Consider the following 10,952-nt stretch of genomic DNA (forward strand, 5'->3'; position numbering starts at 1 on the left):
CTCGAACAGCAGCTCCCTATGCATACATGAAACAGGATGGTTTTTACTTCCATGCTCAGCAGGTCTCCCTTGCTCACCACCAGTTGTCTTTTACCCATTTCCCCCACTTGTTGGAGAAGACTTGATGTGTCACCCTCTGGCTAAAGGTTTTCAGGGTCTCCCAGCTGGAATTGATTAGGGAGTCAAGAGGAAGGAGCACAACAAACCAGAAAATTGTTCTATTTTGAATTTGGTTCTTTGGTGAAATCAAAAGAAAAGCTAGATGGGCAAAAAATGGATAGATGGACAGAAGATACACAGTTTAGCATGCTAGGAAACTGATGTGTTTAATTTGCAGAGAAATATCATACTCATTTATAAATAGTCTTAAGGCTGTTCCTGATGTTAAGCTAAACCCCGACTAGACTCAGGCTGGAATTAAATAGTGTAAGAATACCCATTTTTCAGAAATAAAATGGGCATTTGAATGAGATGATTACTACTGAACCATGCATTTATCACTTTTAGGATCAAAATTAGTGCTTTAATCTTGCTTTGCAAAGAGCCCATCCAGATTTTGACAGCTTGCCTATTAATGACTATTTCCTTAAAGTGTACAAAGTGTACACTTATATTTAATACATTTCTTTCTAGTGTCATGCATATTCAGTTGCCAAATGCTATGATTTTCAGAACTTTTAAATTTAAAAAAAAAATAACTCTAAGCATAATAGGAAGTGTAGTACCCAAACAAGCACTTGGTACATCTAATAAGTATAATAATTCTGAATCTTTTAAGTGAAGATAATTTAAAGGGGAAAGCAAGTGAATTGGAAATCAACTTTTGTCTTGAATACTGTTTGTCAAATCTCATTCACTATTTTTTTTAAGAGTTCACTAATATGGTAGTTTCTTTGAGGGATACTCAAAGCACAAAGAGTGAAGCCTGTATGAACATATATGCACACAGATATATAAAACATCTTCAATTTAAATATCTCAGCAGGATACAAACAACAACCATCATAAAATATATTAACAAGAAACAAACAAGACCTGGCATCTAAAAAGAAAAAAGAAAAGTTTTTAAAGATATTTCTATACAGATGTGGCTTTTCTCCCCTGCAGCAAGAAATTTTCATATGTATTTTGATTGATTTGATAGTTTTGTAATATCTATTTTTATAGGATAAATGTATTAGTCTGTGACAACTTTAGGATAAGTATGACCAGTATTAATTTTAAATGACAAGTACATGGAATATTTTGTTACCTGGTTGTGTCCTCCAAAAACCACTTCTCCACAACTACTATCAAAGTTAATGGTCTAAAAATCAACAGCTCTCTATCCAAAATCTACATTGCCAGTTGCAATTTAATGCCAAATCACATTCTCTTCATTGGCAGGCACGCTAGTAGTTTTGTGTGATATTTAGTCTTTTCATCTGGTTTTGTCACTATCCCTCTTGGACAAACTACCAGCTAATGGGAAAATATCCACAAACTGGAACACTGAGCAGTTGTAAGACTCTATCTTAATTTCCAGAAGCTGATTTGTCTTCTCATCCTCTCACATCTTGTTTGGGCATCTTAGAAGTTAAAGTAATGTGAAATGAAGAAACATATGGGGAAACAGCTCCCAGTGATAAACATGTGTCTACCCCCCTCCCCAAAAAAATCCTTTAATTGATTAAGAGCAGCACCAGGCAATTACTAATTCTATCCAATATAATTTGACATACAGAGGGAGACCCAAGGCAGAAAAAGCCCTACAGAGGAAGGAATCAACCTCTGATGTATGCCTAGTAGACCCTATAAAGTTGGTAAACTAAAACTAACCAATCCACGGACTATCCAGCATCTTACTTCCTTACTTCCAATTTATGGATACTGGCAATTATTTGTAAAAGACCAGTTCAGTCTTTTGAATTACTTTCAGAATGCTGTAGCCACCACAAAGATCTGGGCCTCTGGGTCTACCCTGACACTATTTAAAAGTTAAAGAAGCTACCTATAGAGACTTTACCTTCTCCTTTAATACCCTGTTTCCTCCAAAATAAGACATCCCCTGATAATAAGCCCAATCAGGCTTTTGAGCGCATGGCAATAAGGCCAAGCGCTTATTTCAGGGTTCAAAGAAATATAAAACGGTCTTATTTTCGGGGAGAAACAGTATGATTCTCCCCAGAATTATATTTGCTGTGGCTTTGCTCTGATTTTTGCTCTCCTCTCCTCACAGTATGGTTGGAAGAAAGACACTGGGAGAACTTGAGTTTTAAAATGGGAGATCAACTAGGAAAGGAAACCGCATGATAAGAAGTTATAATACGTATAATAGATCCTGAACAATGGCCAGAAAGAAAGGCCTCCCAAAACACAACTAATGCGGTAATATACCTATAACAGTTTATTTTTGTTTATTACAGTCAGAGACCAGAGACCAGAGCAGGTTAAAAACACTCAAGGAATATCCAATTAAAAATTCTAGGACAAAATAACAGATAACAGATAAAATCTATATGGTATTAAAATCACAATTTGGCATCCAATCTGCCAGTTGCACATGAGCAAAACACAGCATGGCCTTTATAATATCACTCCCTACACTGTGAGGCCAGTAGTCATTAAATACTAAAATGCAAGAGAGTGACAATGCTACAATAAATAATAGATAGCCACTACCATTTGTTATAAGAGAGCCAGCTAGTTGTGGTGCTTAAGGCATCAGGCTAGAAACTAGAAGATTATGAGTTCTACTTCTGCCTTGGGCACAAAGCCAGCTGGCTGACCTTGGGCTAGTCACTTTCTGTTTCTCGCAGCCCCAGGAATCAGAAAGTGGCAAACTACTTCTAAAAAAACATTGCCAAGGAAACTGATGATTGAATGGAAGGGGAAGAAAATTTTATGGCATTCAAAGGTATGGGAGGGCAGTGTTGATTTAGGAGGGGAAAGGGACTATTTTTATGCTGGTACTGTTAAAAGACTGGAGGCACTTTGGTACAAAAATGAAACATGAGGATTGTCCAGGCATTGTTGCCATTTTATCTACAAGTGGGGAAATACTGTAGTGAAGGGGAAAAAAATAATGTTTTGGAAAATTCAGTTTAAATCTGAATTCTTGCTCAGTTAGTTCAGGTTATTAGCATAAATTATCATATCTAGCTAACATTTTAAAAATGTCTTCTTTGATATGAAGATAATCTTTAGTGTTGTGCTTCGTTATCATACCTGTGCTATTTCCTAGCTGAACTATTACTACTCCTGTTGTTTCCCACATTATACTAAGAGAGAGATAAGCACATAAAGTAAACAACACAATGGGATCTATTCAATACTCTAAAAATGTATGCACAATTTCCTGAATCTAAAATTTAAGGACACTTTGAAAATAACCATGTTCCCTAAGATTTGAATCTTAGAGAAAGTGGACAAAGTCATTGATTGCAAGAATTTGTAAAAGACCAGTTCAGTCTTTTGAATTACTTTCAGAATGCTGTAGCCACCTCAAAGATCTGGGCCTCTGGGTCATTAGAATTAGAATTTAGGGTTTGGGAATCTTTCTCTCTTAGTTGCATTGTGGCACTTGGATTAAGCAGACATTTTATGCTAATAAAATCATTACAGAAGCATGGCTATTATTTCTGCCATATTTGTTTGTTTTCTAGTCATTTATTCATTTATTCATGTGAAGAAAGAACAAAACCCAGATGCATGTAGATTCTTCTCAGCTGGCACCCACTCACTTTCCACTACACCTCTTCTAAATAAATTGTTCTGAGAATGTGTAACAAGAAAACATTTGTGAATATGAAGCTGTACAGCATATTGATGACTTCCAAACAAGACAGAAAGAGATGGCACAATAAGCTTAGTTTAACTTTTATTTTTTTAAAAAAAAAAAAAAGCTTGTTGAAATACACAGATTTTACAGACTTTGACTTGCTTTAAAAAAAAAAAAAAGCTTCTGTTTCCCAAGGTGTTGTCAAATTTTCAGTGGAGAGTTTAATTTCCTGTAGTGTGTCCCTAAAAGCATCTAAACAAAATAGAGTCCCCTCCATGAGCCTGTGTCCCCTCCATGAGCCAAATAATATGCACACTTCCCTCTGCTCAAAATTGCATATGTGCCATATGTTCTTGGAGAGAAAGAAAACAAAGACACTATTCCCCAAGTCTTCAAAGTGTTCATTGTTCCAGCCATGACCATTCTTGCCTTGATCCTGGAAACTCTAACTTAGAGTTCTTCTAGTCCGACCTCTGCTCAAAGCAGGAATCCTTATACCATCCTGGGCAAATTGTCCAATCTTTTCTTGAAAATCTTCAATGATGAAGCATCCACAACTCCAGGCGGGCTGTTCCATTGATTAATCATTCTCACTGCCAGGAAATTCCTGTATTTCCAGACTGAATCTCCCTCTGACGAGCTTCTACCCATTGCTTCTTGGTCTCCTGCCCTCAGGTGCTGTGGAGAATAGTCAACACCATCTCCCCTGTAACAGTTCTTCAAGTGTTGGAAGACTGCTATCATGTCTCTCTTGAGCCTGCTCTTCATTAGGCTAAACATATTTAGTTCCCTTAGCTGTTCATTATAGTATTTAAGCTCCAGACCCATCATCTTTGACACTGTATTCCAAGTATGGTCTCAGCAGTGCAGTATAAATCAGTATTATCACTTCCTATGATTTTGATACTTTCCCTTGTTGATGCAATGTAGAACTGCAGTAGCTTTTTTTTTTTGGCAGTGGCAGCACAGTACTGACTCATACTTAAGTCATGATCCATCAGGACACCTCTCATTTATTTCTGTTGAACCAGATACCTCCTATCCTATACCTATGCATTTAGGCAAGTTTTTCCTGCCTAAATGCAGAACCTTATTTTTCTCATCACTGAACTGTGTCTTGTTGGATAAGGCCCAATGTGCAATTCTGTCAAGATCCTTCTGAATCTTGAGTTTTATCTTCCAAAGTGTTGACAATTTCCCTCCAGTTTAGTGTCGTCAGCAAATTTGATGAATTCCCCCTCTATCTCCTCATCTAGATCACTTATGAAGTTGTTGAAAAGCACCGGGCCCAAATCAGAACTTTGAGGTACTCCACTGTGTGCGGAATTCCCTCCAGGTAGCTCCTTTGAGGACTACATGCTGAGTATGGTTGGTCAGTTCTACTCTACATTGTTCTATGTTACCAAGAAGTAGGCTGTGATCTATCATGTCAAATGCCTTACTGAAATCCCTGTATACTATATCCACAGCATTTCCCTGATCCACTTAAGTCACTTTATGAAAGAAAGCAATAAGGTTGATCTGGCATGATCTGTTTTTAACAATCCCATGTAATTGTTTCAGTAATCGTTCATTTCTACATACTCACAAATCCACTGCTTGATTATTTTTTTATTGATTTCCCCACTATAGTGTTCCTGGCTATTTCTTGTCTCTTACTTACTGAAATTTAATGTATTTATATTTTAAAAATTTATAAGGCCACCCAGCTCAAACAATGTAGAGGAGAAGATGCCACTGCTTTTGATGGCAGTGATATTCGTACATTGATTTTACAAGCAGTGTTTGTCCCACTGGCATGGACTCTTAATAGACCTGCTCATGTGGAAATGAAACCTGGTGGTGGCACATGGCATTGGATATTTGGTGAGAATGGAGAGTTGGATTTGGAGCAGGAAGTGCTTTTATCCCCAGGAGAGTGAAGGAATTCAACTGGATTAACAAACAGCTGTCAGGAAGAAAGCTGCCAAGCCAAGCCAAGGATTTTAAAAGTGATCAGGCCTTGAACGTGCCTCAACAGCAGCCTTTGCTGGCTTCACCTAATGCATGCCAACACTGCAGGCACCAAAAGCAGGGCACTGGCTGGAAATGCATCTCTTAGTTAAACCATAAATAGAGCAAGAACTTCAGGGCTTGGAAGTCAGGCTGGTAGTAAAAGCAAATACTATGAGCAATAGCAGTATATTAGAATCTTTGCCACATCTCATCTCACTTCATTACAATTTCTATTTGAGTCTCAGTTTCTGATGCAAATATAGTCTCGCTTAGGTCATGATCATGCAACTCAGAAGGGGATGATAAAACTGGAGCTATTCTAACAAGCACATTTTATTCTAACCCAATTTCCTGAATTGAGGAGATTTAGTTTTAATCCTTTCTACTTCTTCAAGGATTATGTTCTGGCCGTGTTTATCTGTCTTTTCACTCAGAGGGCAGGCAAGACAGAGACACAGACTAGCTCCATGATCCTCAAACATTTTTGTGGTCTTCAAAGAAGAAATTTTGAGTTTTGTGTTCCTTTTATTTGTTTCCCTCAGAGAAGGAGGCAGCAATCATGATAAATTATGAATTAACAGCAACCATGTGATTAATATAATCGTAATATTGATCAAAATTATAGCAATGAAATAAGTAACAAAAATTGTGATGCAAATGCTGAAAAACATTTTAAGATAAATCAGAAAAATAAAAGATGCAAAAGAAAAGATGCCTATATCAAATCAGTCCAGTGGGCCACTTAAACTTAGTAGTAGCAGTTATAATCATCACTAATCATTATATTAGGAACAGGAACAGAACCTGGGTCTTTTATATGCAGAGCAAGCACTATCTCTGAACTGCAGCCCTTCTATTTGTTATATTTTATATTGGATGTAATATCAAATGTCTGTACAGTACATGGGTGCAAGAGCAATGATGCATCAGTGGCAACAGACCTGGTGCCAATTGTTGACCAGGTAGCAGCAATAACATCTGTTTAGCTCCCTTTGGGCGAGAGACAATGCGGGAGGCAGTGGTCATTCTTAGTTCATTCTACCTTTAGTGGGGACTGAAGGGGGTGTTTATGCCTTTAGCTGCCCCACTGAAAGTGGGAGTGAACTAGGGAAGTACCACGGTATATATTGGGGTAGGGTCAACTGATTCTGGAGAAAAGAAACAAGAAATCTGGTTTACCAACTAGCTGGATAATGGTTTTGTTGGAGTGTTAGATGGGCCCTGGGAGAAAGAGGGCAGGGTGTCATTTGTCAATCTGTTCTGCCCCAGCTCTGGATTCCCGAGGATATTGACACACACCAACAGTCCTTATCAAATTTATTAAGTAGCAAGAATAAACCAAAATCAGGCAAAGGTTGGCAACCAGCCCAGAAAACAAGATACGATAAGACTTTTCCAAAAATGCTGTGATGATAATTACAAGTTGTTTCCAGCAAGAAACTTACTAACGGTGTGTGACTTAAAGGGAGTGGCCAATTATCCTCAAGCCTTACTCTCGAGGAGACCTCCTCCTCCTGAGTAGCCACTCCTGCCTTTTGGCAGCCCTGCGGGCTCGAGCATTGAGAAGATGCTCCTTCACTTCGCTCTCTCCACTTGAAGGAGCCTCTGGAGGTTCTGAAGGCCCTGGCTGAGTCTCTGCCTCTGGCACCACATCCTCTTCAGCCTCCTCGTTGTCCGACGCGAGTGCCGGTTGTGCAGGCTGCTGGCGTGACACCACACCAGCCTCCTCATCATTGGGATCAGCCACGATCCGCGCAGGCCACTGGCGGGCCACAACACTACCTCTATTCTGCTATTTTTCCACAAGTTGGGATCTCTAGGGATAACTTTGATAGCCAACATATTGTGGCCCATATCCCATCAACCAAATACTAACCTGGTTTATTCCAAAATGTGCCATAATTATTCTCACAGACTATATTTGCAATGAGATTTTTGCCAACACATAGTATGCTTACTTATTTCCAAAGATACCATTTTCCAGCACTATTTTATATCAGAAATACAGGGCTTACTAGTTTTATCATCTGTTTTATATCAAAAATATGCCTCGACTGCCAGTTTTCTCAAAAGTTCCCGTCTGCTTCTTTAGCCTTTGGCTTCCCAACATCTTCTGCAGTGGTGCCTTCAGATTTCTGCCTTCATGCCCACCTACCTGCCTTTTATGACATCATAGTAGCTCGAATGTTTGAAAGAACTTCAAAGGCTGACTTTCTTTCAGAGTTGCTGTGAAATTTTTACTATCAAATTAGTAAAACTAAATAATTTATTTCCTATCTCATTTATATTTCTACAACCATCATCACAAGAAGAGCTCAGTACTATATTATAATTTATTAACATTTTCCTATATGATTTCATTGTAAATATTAATTTTATCATTTGCCAACAACTGCATTACAATCTCTGATTCAGCATTAATGTCAAGCCCTCAAGAAAAAATTATCAGGCAAGAAGAAAGAAATCAAATCTCAATAAGAATGTTAGTCATTGCATAAGTGATAGATGGGAATTCATTGTGGAAGTTCGATTACTCAGCCTTCAATCTTGAAATCAAATGGATAAATTGACCCTTTTTTTTTCTTTGCGTAAAGATATATAATTTCCTTCTTTTCTTTCTTTCTTTTTTTTTACAGTAAGAAGACCCTATGTGTAACTTCATGAACATCAACAGTTAGGGAATATATATTCCAAGTCACCAGTGTCAAAATATTTCCCAAAGAGATCTGGTGATCTTTGCCCATATATGACTTGTTTATATAAATACACAGAAAATTTCTGTAAGATATATTTAGCTCGTGTATTGTAACTTGCTCATTACTTCTTTGCTTCTTAATGATGCTTCTGCTAGTGAGCTTGACTAGACTCTTCTTATTATTTTACGTCTGAAATGAAGGGATTCTATTAAAAGATGATCTAAACGAAGCGAACCATTTAGGAAATTCCTCACAGACATCTGATTAGAGCTATCATATATTGCTAAGTGTTTCCAGGATCAAATGCTTTATACTTAGTGTATTTAGATGGGTATGTGCTCAATGCAAATCTCATCTGAGACTTAAATGGCTTTCTCAGAGTTAATTTTGTAGCTCCCATTTCATTAATTAGATTATTTTTAAGTTGTGCTCAAATCTTTCCGATTTAGCATTTAGAAAGGAAGTGTGGTACCTGAGCAGCTTTCATGCAATTTCTTTTTTTAAACAGGAGGAGAGGACTTCTCCAGAGGTGCTCAATGACTTGTTGAGGAACAATGCATGATCTACATTCATCAAGGTAGTAAGTTTCTTTGTAGATTCCCAAGATTCAAAAATGGATTAGGATGGAGGGTGGATGGGTGGATGAATGGATGGATGGATGGGTGTGCTTTTTTAAAAAAAATAAGGATATATCATTAGGGTACTTCATTTAGTGGTTCTCTGAATTGTGACCAAGAATTTGAAGGTCATCTAGTCTAACTCATAGGATAAACAATTCTGCTCTGGTCTTGTTTTAAATATTTTAAATAATGCTGCTCTCAAGTGGCATAGAAGATTCATGCCATCTTAAAAAAAGGAAACCATTCTAACTAGGCCTTGTTGCTTCAGAACAGATGACTGTTTCCCATTTGGAAGGGAGAGAGAAATATAACAGCTATTACACACACAGCATCACTCAGCCTGAAAAAAGCAAGGAATTTCTGAACCTATCATTGACCTTTCACTTCCAACCCTCCCAGCCGCCATATTAGTGCGCTCCCACCAAAATACCAGCTTGTGTTTACAGTCTGATTTCTCCTGATGGTGAATGGGCGCATACTCACGAGCACTCGCTCTATGTGCACTCAATGGGATCATGATCTGGAGAGCTGAAAATGTAAACACAAGCTGGTATTATGGTGTAACTAGCGGTTTATGGAGCTTTGTTTGAATATTTAAAAATGGGCACACTGGGCAGAACAAAAGGAGGCAAAAGCTGTGCTGCTACACAGAGGAAACTTGGAAAGCTCCTGATATTCCTTCACAATTCAAGTCTGGAATGTGGGGGATGGGTAGGGAGAGAGGCAGAGAGACAACTCAAATGTGCCCCCCTACTTTCTATTGTCAACTGAACTGATAACACCATTCCTTTTTAAAATGGGGTGGTGTTATTAACACTTCCTTTTCTTTTTCCACTTTCTCAAATATTGTATATTATAGAAAGTTCACAGCTAGCAGACACTGAGCTAAGAGCAGCAAATTTGGTAGGGCTCTTTTCGGAAGGGAACAGAAACAGGGCCGTGGGCCAATATGAGTGAAAGAACCCGTAAAATCAGGTAATACACTCTCAAAGCTAAGTAGGGTTCATCTTATTTGCTATCATAGCTCAGAACATTGGCACAGATACATTAGCACTGGAAGAAGAGCTCTGAGATTCCAAACTTCGTGAGAATGGGAGACATCTTCTTCATGGACCACCTGAAGAGCAGCCAAGATGGAAATTTCCATGGGTGAGGAAAAGAAGAACATCAAGGAACATCCTTGGCTGCAGGGGAATGTTCTCGACAATGTTCTCGATGACTAATGAACCTTCTCCAGAAGCTCAGTTCAGCTCTAGAAATTTCAGCTTCCTTCTCACACACTACTATGAAGGGACATACTACTTCCTGGTATGTATCAATAACTATAAATATATATAATACCTCATGTCTCCAAACTGGTTAATTGTGTGATATAAAAAAGTGATTTTTTTAAAAAAAAAGTAGCTCCACAGACTGGTGAGGACTTTTAAAGTAATCTGATCTAGTCTGACTTGCTTGTCCAGTGTGGTTATTGGGATATAGCATTTAATTTATTTAGTAAATTAGGAAGACCTGGCTTGCTATCCCGAATTACTTTTGAAATTTCCTGGGTATCTTTGGGCCAATCATCCAAGCTTTCACTCCCAAAATCTGCTCAAGGCTGTTGTGAGGATATAAGAGGGAAGAAGAAATGATGTAGACCATCTTAAACTCTTTGGATGAAATACAAGTGTAGGACTTCAATTGAGACATAAGTACTCAATAGTAAAAATCTAAGCATAAATGGTCAAGAGTAAAATTTCTTAAGAGGAAATAAATATGCCCTTGATTGTGTTATCAGGTAGTCACACTTAAACCAACTGAAATCTAGGGAATTACATTTTCGTATTAATTTTAATGGTACGATCATCTTCAGATGGATTTTACTCAGTTCAACTCCCT

The 10,952-nt window shown here is 38.0% G+C and overlaps 1 long non-coding RNA gene across 2 annotated transcripts in view; it reads left to right on the forward strand.

Moving 5' to 3' along the window:
• The window catches only part of LOC117674757 (uncharacterized), a 12,318-nt gene extending 1,892 nt beyond the window's left edge, over positions 1-10,426 (forward strand). Inside the window, exons 1-3 of one of the 2 annotated variants that reach the window (XR_015731130.1) lie at positions 7,951-8,204; positions 8,960-9,028; positions 10,096-10,426. This is a non-coding gene — a long non-coding RNA (uncharacterized LOC117674757). Of the gene's footprint in view, positions 1-7,950; positions 8,205-8,959; positions 9,029-10,095 lie in introns of those variants that run through there. The other variant, XR_004593976.1, reaches the window with a different exon arrangement.
• Positions 10,427-10,952: the final 526 nt, after the last annotated feature.

Source organism: Pantherophis guttatus, chromosome 1 (genome assembly GCF_059756535.1).
Source record: "Pantherophis guttatus breed Tessera chromosome 1, ASM5975653v1, whole genome shotgun sequence".
In the NCBI taxonomy this organism is placed as follows: Eukaryota; Metazoa; Chordata; class Lepidosauria; order Squamata; family Colubridae; genus Pantherophis; species Pantherophis guttatus.